At 32.8% G+C, this 23,316-nt stretch overlaps 1 long non-coding RNA gene across 1 annotated transcript in view; it reads right to left on the bottom strand.

Moving 5' to 3' along the window:
• Positions 1-23,316, bottom strand: part of LOC134728893 (uncharacterized) — a 562,896-nt gene that overhangs the window by 285,718 nt on the left and 253,862 nt on the right. Inside the window, exons 2-3 of the long non-coding RNA XR_010109755.1 lie at positions 11,873-11,988; positions 11,006-11,103 (exon numbers count right to left, since the gene is read on the bottom strand). This is a non-coding gene — a long non-coding RNA (uncharacterized LOC134728893). The remainder of the gene's footprint in view (positions 1-11,005; positions 11,104-11,872; positions 11,989-23,316) is intronic.

Raw genomic sequence — 23,316 nt, 5'->3', positions numbered from 1 at the left:
ATTCTTTCAGCAGTGTTTGTAGTTCTCCTTGTAGAGGTCTTTCACCTCCTTGGTTAGCTGTATTCCTAGGTATTTAAAATTTTTTTGTGGTTATTGTAAGTGGGATTGTGTTCTTGATTTCATGCTCAATCTGGATGTTGTTGTATAGAAATGCTACTGATTTTTGCACATTGACTTCTGTATCCTGAAACTTTACTGAAGTTATCAATTCTAGCAGCCTTTTGACAGTCTTTAGGATTTTCTAAGCATAGAATCATATCAGGAGTGAAGAGACACAGTTTGACCTCTTTTCTTATTTAGCTCCCTTTTCTTTCTATTTCTTACCTGACTGCTCTGGCTAGGATTTCCAGTACTATGTTGAATAGGAGTGGTTACAGTTAGCATCCTTGTTCCAGTTCTCAAGGGGAATGAATCGTTCAAACTTTTGGTTATTCGGTATGATGTTAGATGTGGGTTTGTCATTGACGGCTGTTATTATTTTGAGGTATATTCCTTCAATGCCTAATTTCTGGGGGGATTTATCATGAAGATCGTGTTGGATCTTATTGAAAGCTTTCTCTGTAGCTGTTGAAATGATCATATGGTTTTTGCTTTTGATTCTGTTTATGTGGTGAATCATATTTATTGATTTCTGTATGTTGAACCAACCTTGCATCCCAGGATTAAAGCCTGCTTGATTGTGGTGTATATATGTTTTTTATGTACTGCTGGATTCGATTTGCTAGTATTTTGCTGAAGATCTGTGCATCTATATTCATGAGGGGTATTTATCTGAAGTTTTCTTTTCTCATTGTGTCTCTGCCAGATTTGGTATCAGGGTGATGCTGGCTTCATAGAATGAGTTATAGAGGAACCCTTCCTCCCCTGTTTTTTGCAATATTTTTAGTAGAATTGGTAACAGTTATTTGTATGTCTGGTAGAATTCAGCTGTGAATCCATCTGCTTTAGGGATTTTTTTGGTTGGCAGTTTCTGTATTACAGATTCAATTTCAGAAATTGATATTGATGTATTCAGGGTTTCAATCTCTTCCTCATTCAATCATTGGATACTGCATGCTTATAGGAATTTATTCATTTCATCTACATTTGCTAATTTCTGTGCATAGAGTTGTTCATCACAGTCTCAGGATCTTTTGTATTTTTGTGGGTTCAGTTATAATATTACCTTTGTCATTTCTAATATTGCTTATTTGGACATTCTCTTTCTTTTCCTTGTTAATCTAGCTAGGAGTCTATCGATCTTATTTATTTTTTCAAATAAGAAACTCTTGGTTTCATTGATCTTTTTATGTATTTTTACATCTCAATGTATTGTAAGTCCCAAAAAACAATTGCAACAAACCCAAAAATAGACAAGTGGGACATAATTAAACTAAAGAACTTTTGCAAAGCAAAAGAAACTACCAAGAGAGCAAACAGACAATCTACAGAATGGGAGAATATATTCACAAACTGTCCATCTGACAAACACCTAATATCTAGACTCTATAGAGAACTTAAACAAATCAACAGACAAAACCAAAATAACCTCATTTAAAAATCGGCAAAGGACAAGAACAGACCCTTCTCAGAAGAAAACATACAAGTGGTCAACAAACATATTAAAAATGCTCAGCATCACCAATAATCACAGAAATGCAAATCAAAACCATGATGATACCATCTCACACCAGTCAGAATGGCTATTATTAAAAATTCAAAACAACAACAGAGGCTGGCAAGGCTGTAGAGAAAGGAAATGTTGGTATAAACAGTATAAACTATTGGTGGAAATGTAAATTAGTCCAGCCACTGTGAAGAGTTGTCTGGAGACTTCTGAAGGAATTTAAATCAGAGCTACCATTTGACCCAACAATCCCATTACTAGGTGTATACCCAAAGGAAAATAAAGCATTCTACCAAAAGATATATGCACTTGTCTGTTCATTGCTGTACTATTCACAACAGCAAAGATATGGAAACAACCCAGGTGCCCATCAGCTGTAGACTAGATAATGAAAATGTGGTGCATATATACCATGAAATACCACACAGTCACAAAAAAGAATAAAATCACATCCTTTGCAGCAACATCGATGGAGCTGGAGGCCATAATATTAAACAAATTAATGCAGGAACAGAGAAGCAAATATTACACGTTCTCACTTATAAGTGGGAGCTAGTGTTGAGCATACAGGGACATAAATATGGAAACAATAGTCACTGGATACTGGGCAGGGGAAGGGTGGGTTAGAAAACTACCTATTGAGTACTATGCTGACCACCAGGGTGATGGCATTCGTACACTGTATAACACCAGCATCAGCCAAAAATTTCTTGTAACAAATCTGCTCATATATACCCTTGAGTAAAATAAAAGTTGAAATTTTAAAAATAAAATGAAATAAAACATTCAACTATAATTTTGGATATTTCGTGTTCATTTTCCAGTTCTATCAGATTTTGTGCATGTATTTTACATTCTGAAGCCATCTTTGGTATTTATATAATCACACCCACTTGTTGTAGTGTGTATTATATATCCTTTACATCCTTTTGCTTTTAACTTTTCTGTATCTTTATATTTAAAATAAGTTTCTTATAGATATCATAGAGTTGAGTGTTTTTAGCCTATCTTAGATTCTCTTTAACTGGAATTTTTACATATTTTGTATTTAATGCAGTTATTAATATAGTGGGGTTTAAATCTACCATCTTGTTTATTATTTTCTACTCGATCCATCTGTTCTTGTTTTATATTTTCTTTTTCTGTCTTCTTCCAGATTAATCAATTATTTTTTAAAGTTTAATTTAATCATTTCTATTGATTATTATATTTTGTTGTGTTTACATTCCTTGTTTTTCTAAGGCAATTGTTTTCAGTTGGTGATTTTGCTCTCAGAGGACATTTGACAATGCCTAAAGACACTTTTGCCTCTCACTACTGGAGGGGATGCTACTGGCAGCTAGTTGGTGGAGGTCAGGGATATTGCTAAACATACTGCAACATATAAGCCCTCCACAACAAAGAATTATCTAACCCAAGATATTAATAATGCCAAAGTTTAAAACACTGCTATAATTTATACAAAACACAGAATTAAGTTATCACAGTCTACTTTCATACAGTATTACACTACCTTACATGCAGTTAAAGAACCTCATGCTTCCATTTCATAGTCCCACCAGTTATAATATTATTATCATATATTCTAATTCTGTGATTGTTATAAACACCATAATATATTGCCATTGTTATTGTTTTTGTTTTAAACCATCCATTAACTTTTTTTATATGTGATAAGAACGCAACATGAATTTACTCTCTTAGCAAACTTTTAAGTCTACAACAGAGTATTGTTAACTATCAGAACCATAATGTATAGCAAATTTCTGGGATTTATTCATCTTGCATGACTAAAACGTTGTTCCCTTTGACTAATACCTCCCTGTTTGCACCTTCCCCAGCTCCTGGAAATCGCCACTCTATTCTGCTTTTTTATGAGTTTGACTATTTTAGATTCCTCCTTTAAGTGGTATCACGTAATATTTGTCTTTCTGTGACTGGCTTATTTCACTTAGCATTACACCCACCAAGTTCATCCATGTTATTGCAAATAGCAGAGTTTTCTTCTTTTTAAAGGCTGAACAATATTCCATTGTATGTATATATCATATTTTTATTTACCCATTTATTGATCAATGAAGATTTATGTTGCTTCCACATTTTGACTATTGTGAATAATGTTGCAGTGGAGGTGGAAGTGCAGATATATTTTTGAGACCCCGATTTCAACTTCTTTAAGCCCAGAATTGGGATTGCTGCAACATATTATAGTGTCCATTAACTTTTTAAAAGTTATTTTATCTTTGCCTCTAGAGTACACATTATAAGTTGTGCACAGTGGCTAAAGTACACATTATTTAAAATACATAGTCACAAAGATGAATTTTTAATAGCCCCAAAGATATATTTAAAAAATTGAAGCCTAGCCAGCACACTGACTTCTGCTGTTTTCACTGTGGTTACTATTCAGCAAACCATCATATTGGTGATCTGCACCAATCATTAGTATAGCCAAATAAATGGATCAGATATGCTGTAATCCATGTATTTTATCTTTTAAATATAACCTGACTTTTCCTACAATTCTCTCTACAAATAAGAATTTTCTAGCTTATGCATCTTTTAAGCTGTGACATTTTCTTTGGAACATATAATGTCCCCTTAGCTTAAACATTGAGGCAGTTTAATATTTTTTACCTTATGTGTCTGGTTTTAAAAGATTTATATGTTGTAAGTTAAAAATTAAATTATATTTTTATTATCGAGGATGGGCATTTTTATTGCTTCAGGGTTTTTATGTAAATTCTCTTGCTAATTTTAGTTTACTACTAAACACATTTCTTTAACTGAGTTTATATTTGCAAGTATGAGGAAGGTCAACATTTAGAAGAGAAAAAACTGGCAACTCTATTGGAATAAGTGAAAATATAGTCTTGGAATTAAGCATTTTTGAAGATGTTTTCTAAAGAGTAAATGTTCAAAATAGTAAGAGAACACTATTAGAACTTAATAGCCTAATCCATCAAAAAATAAAAAAAAGACCATTTAATTTCCCTTTAACACAGGAACTAAATTTTTTTGAAACCTTGTGTATGTCAGGCTGTCTTTGCATTAGAATTCCAGCAAGGTGATCTTGCTAAGAATCTGTTGCACATAACTTTGGTCCTTAATATCACAGCCTCCCTCCTGCATGACTGAGATAGTAAGCACTTAAAAAATCAAGGCCGGGAATGATTATCCTTTGTGTATTCTTTCATTACTTCATTAAAAAAAAAGTAGTTTTCTCTATTTCAATTTCCTTTGCCTTTATATGGTTTTTGTCTTTCTTATAGTCTCTGACCTAAAAAGCAGGAAGTAAAAATGTTCAAACGATCTGGAATAAGTACAAGTTCAGAACAAAAATAATTTTTGCCCTTTAACTGACTATGAACCAAATAGTTTGAATTTTAGAATTTGAATTTAATGCTCTTCCAACTCCATATATTTATTCACTAAAAATATTAAATTACTCATATTCAAGTAGATTTGTATTTTTTTTGCTGTCCATTTATAGTTATTTGAACAAAATCACATTTCCATTTTTTCTTACTTCTCAATCATTTTCTCTTGGTACAATATTATAATTCCTTGTAAGTACCTGATGTTGTGTTATATCCATATTATCCTCTTTTAATGTAATTTCAATGAACAAGTCACCTACATCAATACTTAGAGATATTGATAATGAAGATTCCTATAGAAACGATAGGGTTTATTTTCACACTTGCCACATTAATTAGAGCCATTATCAAAGATAAAACAATCAAGTATTAAACACTAGACAAATTCTTCTACAGTTTTGTACAAAACAAAATAAATTAATTAACTATAGGGGAATTCTATAAAATCTTCCCATAGAAGTCCTACCTGCCATTAAAGTATAATCTATGCCCAGATATGACAGTTCTGGTCCAGAAAATGGCTGTTTCCAAAGTTATACTGAAGATCAAACATGGTTTCATAAGAGTTAGAATTATTTTGTTTATAAGTAACAGAAAACTAAATTAAACTCTTTTAATTAAACCAATTAATTGGTTCAGATAACTGAACAAGTATATCCATTTGTTAAATGCAGAATAGCTTGCCCAGAGGGTCATCAGGTTAGGAAAGGCGGGCTGCTGGAAAACTAAATTTTCCCTAATGAATGAACATTTCTGACTTCAGACTTCCCAGTTTTTCTAAGCAAGGCACAGAATACTTTATCACTGGCATTGTATTTACATATTTTCTTTTTCTTAGAAGGTGAAAATATATTGTGTTTTATGGCCTTTAAATGAGAAGATTCCAGTAATTCCCCTCTTATTGCTGCCAACATATAATTTTTAAAAGTTAAAAATATAATTATATTTTATGTGAATAGATGTAAAGCATCCATGTGTTTGATTTACTTAACTAGTAAATGACGGAGTAATCAGGGAGGTACAGCTAATTCAAAAAAATTAAGAGGCCAAGTATTCATAGCCTACAAAAGAAACAATGTAGAGAAAGATCAAAGATAGCTAAAGAGTCTAGATTTGGGGGTGGGTTACATATATAGAGAAAGCGAGTACAGGTCTATTCTAAGAGCTCACCAGGAAAATATACAAAAGAATCTTACAAGACTGAAGGTAAAGTTTTTAGCAGGAAACATTTATTTATCCATCTGAATATATTTTATCTTAATGCTCCAGTTCTCCTTCATAAAGTGCTGTGTTGGAAATTGGCAGAGAATGAGAAAACCAGAGGAATCTATTTTATAAAATCTCTATAAAATCAATTTTATTTAAGGTATGCATCAATACTCACATAACATGGAAAATGCTATTTAAACAATAGAAAACTCCTAAATAAAAATTTTAAGAACCTTACATTTATTTTCATGTATACTCTGAAATCTAGGGGCTGTAATGGTTAATTTTATGTGTCAACTTGACTAGGCTATAGGATACCTGGGTGTGTCTGTGAGGGTGTTTCTGAAAGAGACTGGCATTTGAGTTGGTAGACTAAGTGAAGATCTGCCCTCACCAATACAGGCGGGCCTCATCCAATCCACTGAAAGCCTAAATAGAAGAAAAAATGGAGGGAGGGGAAATTTGCTCTGTCTGCTTGAGCTGGGACCTCTGATTTTTACCTTCCCTCAGGCTTCAGTATTCCTGGTTCTCAGGTCTTGAAACTGGACTGGGACTTATAACACTGATTGTCCTGGGTTTCAGGCCTCTGGTTTGGACTAGAACCACATTGCTAGCTTTCCCGGATCTCTGGCTCACAGATGGCAGCTCATGGGATTTATCAGCCTCCATAATCACATAAGCCAACCCATCAGAATAAATCTCTTTCTATATAACTACATGTTAATATATCCTGCTGGTTCTGTTTCTCTTGAGAACTATGACTAATACAGGGGCCACAATTATGACAGGATTTATTCTTATATTAAACAAATTATTTGTCTTTTTAAATTTAGATTTAATTTAAATATTGTAAAATATACAGCTCTTAAGTATACAGTGGCATGAGTTTTGACAAACATCTACACTCATGCAACCAATACTACACTTGAGACATAGGACATTTCTACTAACCTAGAAATTTCTCATTCCCTTTTGCAATCAAACTCTGACCTTAAAGAAAACCACTAATCTTATTTATATCACCAGAGAGTAATTTTACCTATTTTAAAATTTTATCTAAATTGAATCACTTTTCATTTAACATGTTTTTTAAAATTCACCCATTTTGTCATGTGTCAATAGTTCATTTTATATTGCTATATATTCCATTGAATGCATATCCCAAAATGTATCTACTTCCCTATTGATAGATATTTGGGCTATTTCCATTATTGACCTATCATTAGTAAAGTTGGTATAAATAGTCATATGTAAATTTTCTGTGTCAAATTTTTCATTATTCTTGATTAAATACCAATATACAGAATAATTGGATCATGGGGTAGTTTTATAAGAAATTACCAAATCATTTTGCAAAATAGTTTTACTATTTCACACTTCCACTAGCAATATATGAGAGTTATATTTGCTCCATGTTTATCAAAATGTTGTACTCAGTATTTTTTATTTTGGTCAACAAATACGTGTTCAGCAATATTTCATTGTGCTTTTAATTTGTATTTCCCTATTATGAACTTATTTATATGATTATTAGGTATTTTTTAAAATTTTACCTAACTATACAATGTTTTGTGTATACAACACAAAAACGTATAGTAGATAGCACAAGACATAAAAAGCAAGGAATCAAAGTGTATTACTAGGGAAAATAAATTGATCGCAAAGAAAAACATCAACAGAAAAAGAAACGAACTACAAAAAATAATTAACAAAATAGCAGTAATAAAAAATCAAAAATTACCTTGAACGCAAATGTACTAAGTTATCCAATCAATACACATACAGTAGCTGAATATATATATATATACACACACACATATATACATATACATATATATATACCAATATAGGCTGTTTATAACAAATTCATGTCACCTGTCAGACACACACAAGATGAAAGTGATGGGATGAAAGAAGATATTTCATGCAAATGGAAACCAAAAGAGAGCAGAAGTACCTACACTTACATCAGCTAAAATAGGCTCTAAGTCAGAAACTGTAAAATGAGACAAAGACATTAAATAATGATAATTGTCAATTTATCAAAAGGATATAACAATAACATACATACACTCAATATGGGAGTATCTAAATATATAAAGTAAATACTTTTATACCCCAAGAGAGAGACAGACTAATTCAGTCATTCTAGGGAACTTCAATACTCCAGTTTCTTGGGACTTAAACTTCACTTTAGACCAAATAGACCTAACAGACACATACAGAACACTCCATCCAACAGCAACAGAATACACATTCTTCTCAAGTGTGCATTCTTCAGGAAAGATTATATGTTAGGCTATAAAACTAGTCTTAGCAAATTTAAACAGATTTAAATCATACAAAGTAACTTTTCTGAGCACAATGGTATTAAACTAGAAATCAGTAAGAAGAAGAACTTGGGAAAATTAAAAATACATGAAAATTAACATGTTTCTGAAAAAAAAAACAGTGGATCAAAGAAGTTAAAAGAGAAATTTTAAAATATATTGAGACAAACATAAATGGAAAAACAACATACGAAAACTTATGTGATGCAGCAAAAGCAGTTCTAAAAGAGTTTATAGAAATGAACACCTACATTAAAAAATAAGATATCAAACAATATAATGTTATATCTCAAAGAACTAGAAAAAAATCAACTAAGCACAAAGTTAATAGAAGAAAAAAATAAAACAGATAAGAGTTGAAATAAATGAAATAGAGACTAGAAAAACAATTAAAAGATCAACAAAACCAAACTGACTTTATGAAGAGATTAAACAAAATTGACAAGTCTTTGGCTAAACTAAAAAGAGAGAAGAGAAATAAATAAAATCGAAAATGAAAGAGGAGGCATTACAACTGATGTCACAGCAAGACAATGAATTATAAAACACTACTTTGAATAATTATACACTAACAAATTGTATAACCTAGAAGAAATGGATAAATTCCTAGGCACATAAAACCTACCAACACTGAGTAATGAAGAAATAGAAAAAATCTGAACAGACTAATAATGAATAAAAAGATTGAATCACTAATAAAAAGTCTATCAAAGGAAAGCCCAAGACTGATGGCTTCACTACAGAATACCACAAAACATTTAAAGAAGATCTAATACCATTCCTTCTCAAACTCTTCCAACATATTAAGGAATAAATACTTGCTAACTCATTTTATGATACCGAAATTATCCTGGGGCCAACACCAGAAAAGGACACTACAAGAAAAGAAAATTACAGGGCTAGGCATAGAGGCTCATGCCTGTAATCTTAGCACTTTGGGAGGCCAAGGCAGGAGAATTGAAGTTTGAGACCAGCCTAGGCAACATAGAAAGACCCTAGCTCTATAAAAAATTTAAAAACATTAGCCAGACATAGTGGCGCATGCCTGTAGTCCCTGTTACTTGGGAGGTTGAGGTGGAGAGATCGCTTGAGCCCAGGAGTTCAAGGTTGCAGTGAGCCATGATCACTCCACTGAACTCCAGCCTGGGCAACAGAGTGAGACCATGTCAAAAGAAAGAAGGAAGGAAGGAAGGAAGAAAGAAAGAAGGAAAGAAGGAAAGCAGGAAGGAAGGGAAGGAAGGGAAGGAAGGAAAGGAAGGAAGGAAGGAAGGAGGGAAGGAAAGGAAGGAAAATTGTAGACCTATATTCCTGATGAATATAGTGAATATAGATGCAAAGTGTCTTAATAAAATACCAGCAAACTGAATTCAATAATATGTTAAAAGGATCATAAAGGATCATTCACCATGGTCAAGTGGATTTATTCTTTGGACACATGATGGCTCAACATATAAAAATCTACACATTAGATACTTCACATAAATAGAATAAGGACAAAAATCATATGATCAACTAAATTGATGCAGAAAATGCATCTGGTAAAACTCAGCATTCTCTTATGTTAAAAATTCTCAACAAATTATGTATAAAAGTAATGAATTGCAACACAATAAAGGCCATATATGACAGGTCCACAACTAACACCATACTCAATGAAGAAAAGTTAAAATCTTTTTCTCTAAGATCCCTTCTATTCAACATAGTACTAAAAGTCTTAGCCAGAGCAATTAGGCAAAATAAAGAAATAAAAGTCATTCAAGCTTGAAAAAAAGAAGTTAAACTGTCTCTGTTTTTTATATAGAAAACTAAACACGCCACTTAAAAATTGTTAGAAGTAATAAACAAATTCAGTTATCTTGCAAGATATAAAATCAACATATAAAATCAATAGCGTTTCTATAAAAACAAGTTGTTCAAAAAAAAAACATTCACAATAGCTACAAAAAATAAAATACTTCAGAATAAATTTAACAAAGGACAAATACCTATACTAAAACTAAAAAACACTGATGAAATAAATTGAAGACACAAATAAATGAAAAGATATTCTATGTTCATGGATTAGAATTCATATTGTTAAAATGTTCATACCACTCAAAGCAATCTACAGATCCAACATAATCTTTATCAAAATTATACTAACATCTTTCACAAAAATATTTTAAAAAATCTTAAAATTAATATGGAATCATAAAAAACCTAGGGTAAGCAAAGCAGTCTTAAGCAAAAAGAAGAAAACTAGAGGCGTCACATTCCAAGACTTCAATATATACCACAAAACCATAGCAATCAAAACAGCATGGTACTCGCATAAGAAAAAAAAAGGAAATAGACACATAAACCAGTGAAACAATAGAGAGCTCAGAAATAAATTTATGCATTTATAGTCAATTAATTGTGTATTAGTCCCTTCTCACACTGCTATAAAGACATACTGAGTAATTTATTAAAAAAAAAAAAAAGAGGTTTAATCAACTCACACTTCTGCCGAGTATACAGGCTTCTGCTTCTGGGGAGGCCTCAGGAAACTTACAGTCATTGCAGAAGACAAAGGGGAAGCAAGCACATCTTAACATGGCTGGCAGGAGAGAGAGAGAGAGAGAAGGCGGAGGTGCTACATACTTTCAAACAACTAGATCTCATAAGAACTCTGTTATAAGAACAGCAAGGGGGAAGTCCACCCCCATCATTTAATCACCTCCCACCAGGCTCCTCCTTCAACACAAGAATTACAATTTGACATGAGATTTGGGTGGGGACACAGAACCAAACCATATTAAGTGGTTACTATATACTGGGTGTGTGGTGGTGAAGGTGTTGGAAAGATTTTGATCAATGGATACAAAATTTCAATTAGATAGGAGGAATAAGTTCAACAGACCTATTATAAAACATGGTGACTTACAGTTAACAGCAATGTATTTTATTCTTAAAAATTGCTAAGAAAGTAGTTTTAAGTGTTCTCATCAGAAAAAAATAAGCCTGCATATGTTAATTAGCCCAACTTAGCCATTCCACAATAAATGCATATTTAAAAACACGTTGTACATGATAAATATATACTTTCTTTATTTGATAATTAAAAATAAATAAGTGAAACAAGAAAAATTTTCTTTTAGCAGGGTCTGTTCATATATTGTATCTTTTTAAAGGATTGTTTATAATATTTTTATTGACTTGTAGGGTACCATTTTCTGAATGTTTGTATCTGTCCCAAATTTATATGTTTAAATCTTATCTGCCATGGTGATAGTATTAGGCAGTGGGGTTTTTTTAGGTCATGAGGGCAGAACCCTCAAGAATGAAATTAGTACTCTTATAAAACAGGCCCAAGGAAGACCTCTTACCTTTTTCACCATGTGAGGACATGGATAGAAGGTGTTATCTATACACTAGAAAGCTGTCCTTTACTAGACACCAAAATCTGCCAGCACTCTGATCTTTTACTTCCCAACGTCAAGACCTGTGGGAAACAAATGTGTTTTTATAAGTTTCCTAGTTCATGGTATTTGTATTATAGCAGCCCAAACAGACTAAGACATAGAGTTTTTTTAATATTCTGGATGTAAGCCTCCTGTTAGATATGTTTACAAGTATTTCCACCCTTTCTGTGATTTATTTATTGATTTTATTAATTACATATTTTGCTGAAGTGTTAGGCCATAGGATATCCTTATGATAAATTTAGAAATAGGGAATGTTAAAAGCATGAATATGTCTGCACATTCAAAACCCAATGAAGTGAGAAAAAATAGCTTAGTTATGGTAGTCTGAAAATGAAAGAATGAGGGGCAGCTTTGGAAGAAAGTATTTAAAGTATTTGAGAATGAAATGCAGGTGGATGTAAGAAAGGAAGACCACAAATGAGAGGTACCACAACTTGAGTTTCAATGTGAGGAGGGGATGGTAATATTTGGAGCAGACACAAGATAGCCAGAAGATAATCCTGTAAGTGAGGAAAATTTTACTGTGCAATAAGAAGAATAGAGGGAAAACACCTGGTGAAGAATTTTCTGCAGATGGAAAGTGAAAACCTTAAGGCCAGCAAAGATAACTCTCTCTAGCTCCCTGCTTCATTTTCTACTGCCTGTACTAAAAGGAATGGATGAAGTTCTATCTCAAAATAATTGGAAGTAGCAAGTCATTAAAAGTCTAAAGCAGTCGGATATATTTGCAGCTTAATTCAGTAGTGTCATGCAAGTAGAGACCAAAAGAGGTGGCTTTACACTCCAATGAAACATGGGTGATAAAAGTTAAAACTCAGATACAGATTAAAAATACCAATTCCATGTGTATTCTTTTAGCACCTTTAAGTATTCATCACTGTACTAAGCATGGTGGGCTTACACAAAAGAAGTATAAGAGCTAAAAAATTTATACAAAAACTAACAATTTAATTAGAGAGAAAAGACCTAATATATGAAATAATAAAACAGTAATGTGAGACCAGCTACAGTTAAGGGGCAAAACCACATTCAACTACAATAACTGTTTCCAAAGAAGGGAATTACTGGCTGACTTGGGCAAGCTATCATAAGCTTTTGGAAAGACAGGTGATTGGTATGCCTGTGGTTGGCCTGACTTTGGATGGGAGGAAGGAAGGCAAAAGGAGAAAGACTTTAGGGCAAAGTATTCTCTTGGGATCTGCTCCTCATCATTAAAAGTGCTATTTTAAAACTCACTTTTCTGAGGTAATTGTTGAGTTAAACATAAACATGAGGTAATGTTTCGCCCACAAGAACATTCTCAAGCAATTTCTTCTTATCCAAGACTAATCCTTTTTCTGTATTTCAATACTGAATGCTCTCTCATAGTCTAAATATCTGTCTTGAAACCTTGACTCTTTTCTTGCTGGCTGTACAGCTTTATTGTTTTCCATTGTGAGCACATAATTAAATCGTGCTGTAAAGCACTATACCATTCAATAAAATAGAGTGTCTTTATAGAAGGTGTTTTATTTCCAAAGTGACTTTGACCTTTTTACACTTGGTCAATTGAGATGCATTCTGGAAAGAATAAAAGCAAATGATTTGCCTTTCACTAAATTTAGGCTAAAGACTGTGTTTTGTATCTATTTTTTAAACATATACTATTTATCGCTTTTTCTTAAGCTACAATTTTTTGAGCAACAACTATGTGCTTGGCACTGTGAAATGTAATTTTCATATAGTTTCTCATTTAATTCTGAAATACCTTTGCAAGTTTAAGTGCAGAGAAGTTAGAAAACTTCCCTAGCAGTATATAACTGCAAGTTAAAATTCAAGAATTTAAGTAATGTCTCCCTGTGCCACGTCTAGCTAGGCAGTAGATGAAAATTAAATGCAATGCATTATCCTACATTGCATCAGAGATCAGAGAAATAAAATTTCTATAAAATACATGTATTAGGATGATTGGCAAAAGTTAACTTTATATGTCATATTTTTTTCTTAAGTTTTTACTGTGGTTTAGAAGAAAACATCTTTATTCTTGGAAAAGACATTCAAAACTACTTACATGTAAGGAGGCTGGATGCCTGCAACCTACATGCATGTTGTTCAGAAAAACATAATAATATAGAAGTGTGTGTATTCACTTTCAAAATATTAACAACTGGTAAATTAATGCATTTTTCTGAAAAGCATATAGAAATTATTTGTATTATTTCAGCAAATCTGTAAATTTTAAATTCTTTCAAAATTAAAACTCCAAAATCTTTCAAAAATAGTGAAAGATACCACTGGAAAATGTTGCCTTCTATTTCTTTTTTATACAGCTTTATTGAGGTATAGTTGACATACAAAGAGCTGTACATATTTAATATATACAATTTGATGAATTTGGACATATGCAAACACCCCGATACCATCACTACAATCAGGGTAATAGATGTATCTAAAACCTCCAAAAGTTTCCTTGTGTCCTTTTGTTTTCATTTTTTCTTTGTTTTTATTTTTTGTTAAGAACACTTAAAATGACATTTTTCCTCTTTACAAATTTTATTATTTATTTATTTATTTATTTTGAGATGCAGTCTCGCTCTGTCACCCAGGTTGGAGTGCACTGGCGCCACCTCGGCTCACTGCAACCTCCGCCTCCTGGGTTCAAAGGATCCTCCTGCCTCAGCCACTGCACCCGTGCCTCCTCTTTACAAATTTTGACGTGCACAACACTGTCTCAACTATAGGCACTACGTTTTATAACAGATCTCTAGAACTCATTCATCTAGCATTACTCAAACTTTATACCCATTGAACAACTCCCTAGTTCCCCCATGCCAGCCTCTGGCAACCACTACTATACTTTTTTTTTTCATTTATTATACTTTAAGTTCTAGAGTACATGTGCAAAAAGTGCAGGTTTGTTACATATGTATACATGTGCCATGTTGGTGTGCTGCACCCATTAACTCATCATTTACATTAGGTATATCCCCTAATGCTTTTCCTCTCCCCTCCCCCCAGCCCACAACAGGCCCCGGTGTGTGATGTTCCCCTTCCTGTGTCCAAGTGTTCTCATTGTTCAATTCCCACCTATGAGTGAGAACATGCAGTGTTTGGTTTTTTGTCCTTGCGATAGTTTGCTGAGAATGATGGTTTCCAGCTTCATCCATGTCCCTGCAAAGGACATGAACTCATCCTTTTTTATGGCTGCATAGTATTCCATGGTGTACATGTGCCACATTTTCTTAATCCAGTCTATCATTGATGGACATTTGGGTTGGTTCCAAGTCTTTGCTATTGTGAATAGTGCCACAATAAACATATATGTGCATGTGCCTTTATAGCAGCATGATTTATAATCCTTTGGGTATATACCCAGTAATGGGATGGCTGGGTCAAATGGTATTTCTAGTTCTAGATCCTTGAGGAATTGCCACACCGTCTTCCACAATGGGTGAACTAGTTTACAGTCCCACCAACAGTGTAAAAGTGTTCCTATTTCTCCACATCCTCTCTAGCACCTGTTGTTTCCTGACTTTTTAGTGATCGCCATTCTAACTGGTGTGAGATGGTATCTCATTGTGGTTTTGATTTGCATTTCTCTGATGGCCAGTGATAATGAGCATTTTTCATGTGTCTGTTGGCTGCATAAATGTCTTCTTAAATATATATGCACCCAATACAGGAGCACCCAGATTCATAAAGCAAGTCCTTAGAGATCTACAAAGAGACTTAGACTCCCACACAATAATAATGGGAGACTTTAACACCCCACTGTCAACATTAGACAGATCAATGAGACAGAAAGTTGACAAGGATATCCAGGAACTGAACTCAGCTCTGCACCAAGCAGACCTAATAGACATCTACAGGACTCTCCACCCCAAATCAATAGAATATACATTGTTCTCAGCACCACATCGCACTTATTCCAAAATTGACCACATAGTTGGAAGTAAAGCACTCCTCAACAAATGTAAAAGAACAGAAATTATAACAAACTGTCTCTCAGACCACAGTACAATCAAACTAGAAATCAGGATTGAGAAACTCACTCAGAACCGCTTAACGACATGGAAACTGAACAACCTGCTCCTGAATGACTACTGGGTACATAACGAAATGAAGGCAGAAATAAAGATGTTCTTTGAAACCAATGAGAACAAAGACACAACATACCAGAATCTCTGGGACACATTTAAAGCAGTGTGTAGAGGGAAATTTATAGCACTAAATGCCCACAAGAGAAAGCAGGAAAGATCTAAAATTGACACCCTAACATCACAATTAAAAGAACTAGAAAAGCAAGAGCGAATACATTCAAAAGCTAGCAGAAGACAAGAAATAACTAAGATCACAGAAGAACTGAAGGAGATAGAGACACAAAAAACCCTTCAAAAACATCAATGAATCCAGGAGCTGGTTTTTTATATTTGTTGTTTTTATGAGTTTTACTAGCATATATGTGGAATCATGCCGTATTTGTCCTTCTATGACTGAATTATTTTACTCAATATAATGTCCTCCAGGTTCAGCAATGTTGTTGCAAATGGCAAGATTTCTGTTTCAAGGTTGAATAATATTCTATTTTATGTATACGACATATTTTCTTTATCCATTGATGTGCGCTATTCAATGTCTTGGCTATTGTGACTAATGCTGCAATGGAAATGGGGGTGCAGGTATCTCTTTAAGAGCCTGATTTCAATCGCTGGATCCAGATTGCTGGATCATATGGTAGTTCTACTTATTAATTTTTTTGAAAAACCTCCACACTGTTTTCTATAGTGCCTGCACCATTTTGCATTCCTATCAACAGTGTACAAGGGTTCAAATTTCTCCACATCCTTGCCAACACCTGTATTTTTTGTTAACAGCTATCCTAACGGGTGTAAGGTGATATCACATTGTAGGTTTGATTTTTGATTTGCATTTTCCTGATAAATAATGATGCTGAGTATCTTTTTAATACCAGTTAGCCACTTTTATGTCTTCTTTGGGGAAATGTCTATTCAAATCCTTTGCTCCTTTTTAAATCAGGTTGTTTTTATGCTATTGTGTTGTAGGAATTACTCATATAATTTGGAAATATACCCCTTATCAGGTATATAGCTTGCAAATATTTCCTCACATTCTGCAAGTTGTCTTTTCATTCTGTTGATTGTTTCCTTTGCTGTGCAGAAGCTTTTCAGTTTGATATAATGATATTTGCCTAATTTGCTGTTTTGCCCATCCTTGTAGGGTCATACCCAACTAATCATTGCCAAAACCAATGTCAAGAAGAAATTCTTGGCTAGGCATAGTGGCTCATGCCTGTAATCTCAGCGCTCTGGGAGGCCGAGGCGGGCGGACCACCTGAGGTCAGGAGTTTGAGACCAGCATGGCCAATATGGTGAAACCCCATCTCTACTAAAAATACAAAATTAGCCGGGCGTGGTGGCACATGCCTGTAATCCCAGCTACTTGAGAGGCTGAGGCAGGAGAATTGCTTGAACCCAGGAGGCAGAGGTTGCAGTGAGCTGAGATCGCTGCCACTGCACTCAAGCCTGGGCAACAAGAGAGAAACAAAAAAAAAAAAAAAAAAAAGGAACTTCTATGTTTCCTTCTAGGAGATTTACAGCTTTACAGTTTCAAGTCTTAGTTAAGACTTTCATGCAACTTTGAGCTGATAATTGTGTGTAGTGTAAGAGGTTTCAATTTCATTCTTCTGCATGTGGATATCAAGTTTTCCCAACACCATTTTTAAAGAAACTACTTTCCTCGATGTGTATTCTTGGCACTTTCCTTGAAGATAAGTTGACCACACATGTGCAACTTTATTTCTGGGTTCTCTATTCTCTTCTATTGGTCTGTATGCCTGTATTTATGCCAATACTATAATGTTTTAATTACTGCAGTTTTGTAATGTATTTTGAGATCAGCAAGTGTAATATCTCCAGCTTTGTTTTTCTTTCTCAATATACTTTGGCTATTCTGGGTCTTTTGTGGTTACATATGAATTTCAGGATTTTTTTTTCTATTTCTGTAAAAAAGCTACTGGGATTTTGATGTGGATACAATTTAATCTGTAGATCATTTGGGGTTGTATAAATATGTTAACTATAAATATTCCAATTCATAACAATGGATATTTATTTGTGTCTCCTTATCTCTTTCATGAATATTTCATAGTTTTCCATGTACAAGTTTTTCACCTCCTTGATTAAGTTTATTTATTCATACGTATTTAGACCAATAGAGCTTGCATTACAGTACACATTTTGTTTTAGCATTTAAAAAGGCTGTGTTCATTGCTGACTATTGCATAATGTTTGAAAAAGATATGTGATATTACCTTTATATTCAAATTAATGGAAATATTTTGCATTGTAAATAATATTCTCAGCCAAAATATTTAAAATTTTATTTCCTATTTTTATATTTTCTAGCTTAATATTGAAATGTTCTACAAATAATATCCATTTTATAAGCATTTTAATAGGGAAAACCTCAATTTTTTAAATGTTCATTAAGCCCTTGTATCTATATAAAATAGATGTACTTTCCATAGCTGTATTTCTTAGTCTCAGATAACAATGAAGGGCATAGTACTAATTACACATCAGAGAAATATTTATTTTATGGTGCTGAACATTGACCTTTTTTCCCTATGTTTCCTCACTTAAAAAATATATAACATTGGTGATGTTATGAAATAATATGCCCACAAATACATTTTTTCAAGTAGTGTAAGAGTTACTGTAGATATCTTAAGGAAAGAAGTATAATTTTGCCCTCAGAAGCTTAATACTCATGTAGACTATATAGAGAATGATGGTTCTCCTTTCTGAGGAATGGACTTAATTTCTTCTTCCAAATGCCAGCTGAAAGATGATAATATTTAGTTTTCTTTGGCTTTAATATCAGCAATAATTGAACACATACAAAGTTTCATAAATAATAAAAATATTTCTGAGTTTTACTATTGTTTTTCTTGTGGCAATTATAACTATTTTTATTTTAATTCACTGTCCACATTAACTACTGCATAGTTTAACACTTATAAATCATATATATTTATATGTAAACAAGGTATTAAATAAGCATCAATATTTAGTGTTTTGTTGTTGCTGTGACCATACATGGTTGTTTTGAATGGGAGTCAGATTGTTCACAAGTGAAGAAATTAACAGTCATTAGACACCTTTATAGGTGTCTTATACCTACTATAAAAATACGGGAAAATACGTTTATAAGGATTTTTAAACCAAAGAGTACATACAACTAACTAGTTTACATTGCTTTTATCACTCTTCTAATGGAATACTTTCCAGATATTCTCTTTTCAACTCCTTAGCTTTATTCTTACTCTATGGACAATATCCAGCTCAATCAGGTAGATGAATTACCTGGCACTGTCTAGAACAGAACCATTCTATTTTCCCTCCTATTATTGCTTAATAGTTAATCAACAATGTTTAGCATAAGAAGATTTATGTGTATTTAAGGCCCTATACAAGTTGTGTGATTAGTCAAATTACTTAACCTCTCATATCTTCTGTTTCCTAATAAATACAATACAAATGACATACATATTACATAGGATTGTTTTCAATATTGTCTTATGTAAATGAGAACTAAATGAGATAAAGGATAGGAAACACTTAACACAATGTGTGACATGTAATAAGTACTCAAATAATGGTTACTTTTCTTTGTCTTAAGTGAAGTGTGCAATTGTGGATAGGATCTGAGACTAGGGACATCAACCACAGCAATTTCTTTCCTTTTAATCCTCTTCTTCCCCATGTTTCCTTCGAATCCTGCCCAATCTCCCAAGTAAAGTATCTATCTTCATGTATTTTTCTATTTCCTCCAGTTTTGAGACTTTTATTGATACATAATAATTGTACATATTTATGGGGTACATGTGATATTTTGAAACATGCATATTGTGTGTAATGATCAAAACAGGGTAATTAAAATATCCATCACTTATTTGTATGAGGAATTTTTCAAATATTCTCCTCTAGTTATTTAAATATACAATAAATTATTGTTAACTGCAGTCACCCTATTGAACAATATAAATTATTTTTTTCTATTGAAATTCATTTCAGTACCTATTAACCAACTTCTCTTCAACCCTCTTGCTCCTAAACTTCCAAGCCTATGATAATTATCATTCTACTCTCTTCCTGTATGAGATCAACTTTTTTTATTTTTAGCTTCCACCTGTAAGTGAGAACATGCAATATTTGTCTTTCTGTGCCTGGCGTATTTTACTTAACATAATATCCTCCAGTTTCATCTATGTTGCTGCAAATGACAAGATCTCATTCTTTTCTATGGCAAACTAATACTTCGATGTGAACATACAATCTATTTTATTTATTCAGTCATGTATTCATAGACACTTTTTTCATTCTGTAGCTTAACTATTGTGAATAGTGCTGCAATAAACATAGGAGTGCAGATATCTCTTCAAAATACTGAAATTCTTTCTTTTGGATACATACCCAGCCAGGGGATAGCTGAAGTATATTTCAGATCTATTTTTAGTTTTTTGAGGAAACTCCATGCCAGTTTTCATAGTAGTTGTACTAACTTACATTCTTTCCAGTAACTTAAAGTGTACTCTCCTGGCCTGCCGGGTTTCTGCTGATGAATTCACTGAAAGCCATATTGGGGTTCTGTTAAATGTGTTGTTTCTTTTCTCTTGCTGCTTTGAGTATTCGTCATTTGTCTATAAATTTTGTTAATTTGATTATTACGTGCTTTGGGTATTTTCTCTTTGAGTTGAATTTGTTGACTGGTATCCTCTAAGCTTCCTGTACCTGGATGATGTCATCTTTTCCCAGAATTGGAAAATTTTTAACCCATTATTTTCTTAAATTTGCTTTCTAGACCCTTTTCTCTTTAACCTCCTTTGGGAATTTCTATTATGCCGTGGTCAGTTTGTTTTATAGTGTCCCATAATTATCATAGCCTTCTTTACTCTTATTAAATTATGTTTTTTTCCTCTGCTTGGGCATTCAGCTGAGATATAAGAGAGTAAAATATAGATATAGAGAGTAAAATATATCTATGGGTTTGTCAGATAATGTGAGATCAAACTCTAACTCTGTCCCATAAGACCTAAGTGGCCTCAGCCAATCTCTGATATCCTTAGTTGTTTTTTATTCTTAAATTTCTAAATAGAGATAATGATAGTAATACCCAACATTATTGTTGTCCTGATAATTAAATGAAATAAATGGTTAACCAAAAGTACTTGGAAATATCCCTTGCATATAACACGTGCTCAATAAATATTAATTATTATACTTGTTATTAATAAGTGTCTAAATGAAAGTTTCACTTTGAATAATGTAACTCATATCCATAAATATGAGAGTGGAGATTATATAATACTAAAGACCCCAAGGAAGAAGTTTAAACACAGAATAGACTAATTTTATAACAGGAAAAAACCCACTTTACAAACATAAATAAAATTAGAAATGAAAATACCCTCACCCAATTGATGCTAACTCTAATTTTAATCAACAAAGACTACTTGCATATGAGAATAGAGCCATGACCAGCCCTGTAGGAATGGCTAACGTTTATTCAGTACTTATTATGCATCAAACACTAAGAGCTTTATATGTATTATCTCATTTAACTGATTTAATAATACATTCTATTATCTCCATTTTATAAATGAGGACATTAAGGTACAGACTATTTTATGTTTCCCAAAGTCACAAAGTATAGGTGGCAGAGCAAGTATTTTGACAGAGATGATCTATAATAACTAGTACTCAGATGCTAGACATTAGACTATACCCTTTAAACAAAACTGCGTATGTAGAAATATGGAAAAGCATAGCTGAGTGACCCTGGACAAGTCTCTTTAATGCCTCATCAAAATTTAAAAGTATGGTGATTTGAATGAGATAATTTATGCAAACTTACTGTAAGTATGTACTAGATATCTTAATACTTTAAACTTAAACTCTTCCCAATTTGATCATAAAGGGAAGGTAGTTTAAAATTCATGAGCATTAATTAACAATTTTGAGTCATTCCATTTCCTCCTCAAGGAATCCACGGCTTAGCACACATTTATTTTGAAGAGAAAAAGTTCTGGTTGAAAGGAAAACATCAGAGACCCTACAGGCACACTGAAGTATAATTCTGTTGAAGTTTGTAAATAATAACATACAAATGAAGACTCCGGAGAGTTTTATAATATTATTTTGTCTTAGTACAATGCCTTTTCCGAGATATCTCAGTGGACTTTATTATGAATCATAATTATAATGAAGCTGCAGAACCTCCGAGTTACTTTTTTTTTTTTTTTACCATTACAGATAGTAGGAGGAATATTAATTTCTTAAGGTCATTCAAGGAGTTAGAGGCTGAAGCTGGAATATAATAAAAGATTTCTAACCCAAGTCACCTGATAAATATCACCATGCGTTTCCAAAGGGTTTGGCAAAGAACATTAAAATGTCAGAAGAAATCATAACTGAAAAAGGAAGTACACTACTGGGAAGTCAAAGACAGCAACTTTGTAAGTTGTAATTTGTAAAGCTTAAAAATATTCCTATCTCCATATTCCCCACTTGCATCTCAATTGTTCCAAATTCAAAATAATAAAAAGAGAAAATACAAATCACAAATTACATTTATTCTAAATACCATATTTCTAAATAAAATACCATTGATAACAAGAAAAGTTGTTGTTTCGCAACCATGAGAGAAGTAATACAAGAGATATTTTTACTATTGAAAGTCCTGGAAGTAAATATGCAAACCAACTTTTTTTTTTCAGTTTGGAATTATATAATCATTGCAGTTTAAAACAAGAATAAAACTAAACATAAAAGATAAAATTATAAATTCTAGTTGTAGAATCCAAAAAGGATTATGAATTTATGAATAGCTGATATCTATACATATGATAATTTTAATTGGATCCCATAATTTAATTAAAATAAAAGCCAAGGATTTATTGCATCCAAAAACTAGATACTGCTTATAAGTGTAGGATACCCTATTTATTCTATCCTCAATCTGAGCTACCTGGCTTTCCCTTCAATAGGTCTATTAATGAATATATAAATGGATTAATGAGGTAAAAATTTACTGATAAAAAATTAAATTGGATGAACTTCCATTTTTCTCTAACCCTATGCCATGACTTCAGTTATTATATATATATATATGTGTGTGTGTGTGTGTGTGTGTGTGTGTGTGTGTGTGTGTGTATGGTGAAAAATATAGTTCTTTTACTCAAAGCTCACCAAATTAAAGAATAGAAACATAACGTTATCACATTTCTGCATCTAAAAAGAAGATAAAAATCCAGTGTAACTAAAAATCAACAAGAAAATTTAAAA

The sequence above is a fragment of the Pan paniscus genome, chromosome 15, assembly GCF_029289425.2.
Source record: "Pan paniscus chromosome 15, NHGRI_mPanPan1-v2.0_pri, whole genome shotgun sequence".
Taxonomy (NCBI): Eukaryota; Metazoa; Chordata; class Mammalia; order Primates; family Hominidae; genus Pan; species Pan paniscus.
The sequence above is the reverse complement of the archived record's forward strand: the minus strand, read 5'-3'. Positions and strand labels throughout refer to the sequence as shown.